General features: G+C 42.6%; 1 pseudogene; it reads right to left on the bottom strand.

Moving 5' to 3' along the window:
- LOC139818532 (uncharacterized) lies at positions 1-974 on the bottom strand (annotated as a pseudogene).
- Positions 975-3522: the final 2548 nt, after the last annotated feature.

Genomic DNA, 3522 nt, shown 5'->3' with positions numbered 1-3522 from the left:
CGCTTTTCCTCTTTATCAAGGAACGGTCGCGCTCCCTCCGCGTACGTTTACATACGCGCGAGGCTTTACGATCCTGCGTATCTTATTTTCGCGAAAATGCTTGGCTGGCGCGGTAACACAGAGATTAAGCCGCGGCGAAACAATTTGAGGGAAAAAAGTGGGCGAGAAAGGCGGTATAAACGTTGTCCCCGACGTTATACCGGCGCTCCACGTTCCCTCTTTACGAGCCCCCTGCAGCAGCTAGCCGCGCCACGTATTTTCCTCTTCCGTAATGTCTCTCCGCGCGGGTCTTTTGTTCCCCCCTTCGATGCAGCAGTTTCGCCGTAACGTATAAAGTTTGTGTTTTCTTGCGTGGCGTATAGTTGGCTGTTCTCGCTGGCATAAAGCCGGAGAGGTCGCCAGAGGAGCTAGAGGCCACTTTAGGACGATATACGGTTAGCTCTCTCCCGTCTCTCGCTGAAAACGTTTCGAGCGCGAGACACGAATCGGATATCTGGGTCGAGATATGACTGCGGTTACAAATAGCCTACCAATGTATGCGACGTCGCGTTTCATCAAGTACTAATGCAGACGTCCTCAATGTCGCAAAAGTGTCGTAATAAAAGTTATATTATTTAACAATTCCATTCTCCGTTAAAAGTCGAGAGACCTAAGTATATTATGCAGTTAACGACACTCTCTCGCAAAGTACGATTCAAATATAAGCTCGCACACCCAATTCCGAGCGCGTATTGTCTTCGTACGAGCGGGGTAATTGCTATTTCGCGACCATAACGAATGACTTATGATTATGTTTTCCTCGATGTCTCCAAGTCCTTCGAAAATGGGCGGAGGAGAGAGGGAGGGGGGAGGGAGGATAGAATGGGTCGGCACAGAGCGAAGTAGCGCAATCTGCGAGACCGCCACTTGGCTGTAACAGATACGCCAGGAAATAAATGTCTGTATAAAGGAGTTGGCAAGTTCGCCGGATGATATCAAGATGCCGCCGGCTAATACTGCTCGCCAGTTTAGTCCAAGGGTGAGACAGCATTTCACCGAGGAAATGTACCCCTTTTGTCCCGCGCCTATCTCCCGGCCCCGCGATGCTTCCCCCGATATCAAAAGAATTTTGGCTTTATTTCCACGCTTTTATCCACCTCGGGAACGACACGCTGTATCTAATAAAGGAGAAATTATGTTCCAACGAGTCGGACTTCTGTCCGGAATAGCCTAACAGCGTCGTCTTTCATCTAGCGATGCTCGGAACTCGTGCCATGCCTCTGCGGGTAACAATGCGAGCTTCGAGTTTCGCCTACTTTGTTATAAGTAACGGTCAAACGACGATCGCGAGACACCTAAGTGCTTAAGTGCTTCAAGTGTGTCGCAACGTATTCTTGGGAGCGTGCGTAAAGTTTTAATTTAAACTATAACTTGCGATGCAAAACGGAAGAGACCTGTGTATAGTCGCGTAGCGCGACCAAGTTTTCAATATTCATCAAATTCGCCGGTTTAGTAGTTTAAGAGTACACGCTGCTGACGTGTGTAAAGTTAGCCCCACACTTTTCAAATTCTGTATTTTTATAAATTGTGCTGTATTGTGCTGCAGTTCAAAAGATATAGTGATCTGAAAATTGTACACTGAAAGAAAGTCTTGTAATACTTAATAAATGTGCATTTAGTTGTGTGTTTCAGCGCAATATTTGGTAAGTAGTAACAAACATGGTAATTGTGATCACAACCGGTTGATAATTATAAAACAAAATCTATTTAGCAAAATCTATTTTTAAACAGTTGAAACAATTAAATGGTTTAGTAAGTAATGCTAAATATTTTGGTAATAATTAAACAAACAAATAATTTTATAATTACCATAGCATTTGATAACTATAACTAAAATATTTGGTAATATTTATTACACAATGTGGGAAATATACTAAACAATATGGTTTTATCCCATTTTTTTTGTGAAATGTTCCACATAAATTGATAATAATCACCAAGCCTTGATATGATTATTTGTTGATACTTACCAAATTATTTGATTATATTTACCTAACATTAAGTTGAGACTATTTCACTAAAGCATTTAGTAACTGTGATCCAAGCTAGATGGTTATCGAATTTTTTTTTAAGTGTAATTCCTAAAAACTGCTTTCTTTAGATGATTGTGCTGCGAAAACTAGCGATCTGAGGACATTTTGTCATTAGTAAAAGTTATTGCACTCGCCTAGCATAACTTTAAAAAATTTAAAACTCTACAGTTTTTTCTCACCCTCATCCCTTCTGGCCAATTTTTTTCAACCTCTGTCTCACATCCCCAGCTATTTTGCTGTTGTACTTGTTTAGCACAACTTAGCACTGCTTGCAGAAGTTCGAGAAATGCGTTGTAAAAATAGTTATTTGTTATTTTGTATTTGAGATTCAACATTTTTTAGTTACTACATAAAAAGAGATATCGATTTTCTTTTATTTTAATGGCACAACGTAGTATCTGCCTATAAAAAAAAATTAACACACAAGTTAACACAAACATAGCACAATATGGCACACCGAAGAAAACCCCAAAATTAGAAAAATTTGGGATTATCAGAAATTTTTCTTTTTTTTTTTTTTTTAACTTTCTTCAGTAAGCTTGAGTTACAGAGTGGTGGTTTGCAGCACAATACGGCACAAACATAGCACAGTGTGCAGCACAATTCATAAAAATACAGAGTTTAAAAACTGCGGAGCTAACTTCCGCACACTTGTGTCGCAGTTCCGTTGACCCCCTCTGTTAACTCAAAGATCGTCGGAATCCATTCTAACATCTCGCACTGGGCGCGAGAAGGAAACACATAAATTACCGAATAAGACAGGCGAATACTGCGCCTGGGATATCACGCCGTCAACTGGTTAAAGCGCTCGTTTCGGAAGCGACGAGACAACGACTGTCGCGTGGCAGATGCTCTTGCCGGGCCCGGTTGTGCGTCTTGTTCCATTCCTGCCGAGAGGCAGAAATGTGTCAACGTGTCCGGCATGAAAGACGAATGTCCCGCGGTGGTTCTCATTAGCAGACCGCACCGGGGGTGTCCTGGCGTCCCTCCGCGCGCTTTTCCGCTCTCTGCCTCTCTCGTTTCCAACCGTAATTCCACCAGCGTGCTGGATCCTCCAGGTGCTCGTGAACGTCGAGGGACGATCCTCAGCTGCCCGCCCACGCTAAACGCCTACCAGTTAATCTTCTCATTCATTCGTACAAAGGTCATGACTAATGACCACGGGTATACAAGCGCGCGGTATACAATGAGATTTACTTCCTTGTGCCGGACGTTTTCCTTCAGTCCCTTCTGTACCGATAGCCGTTGCTAATTTCTTTGAGAGCTTTTGTTGCCGGGCGAAAAATGAACGGGAAATAAAAACTTGACAAAGTTCGCTCAGAAATCTGAAAATTTCGCAGGTAACAGAATAGTTTTTGTACATTTGCCGCCCTCGCATATATATTATGCGTAATTGCCAATAATAGTTTGTGTGACCGAAAAGGGACAATAAGATATAATCACATACACA

Source organism: Temnothorax longispinosus, chromosome 9 (assembly GCF_030848805.1).
Source record: "Temnothorax longispinosus isolate EJ_2023e chromosome 9, Tlon_JGU_v1, whole genome shotgun sequence".
In the NCBI taxonomy this organism is placed as follows: Eukaryota; Metazoa; Arthropoda; class Insecta; order Hymenoptera; family Formicidae; genus Temnothorax; species Temnothorax longispinosus.
This window is presented reverse-complemented; position numbering and strand designations above follow the sequence as displayed.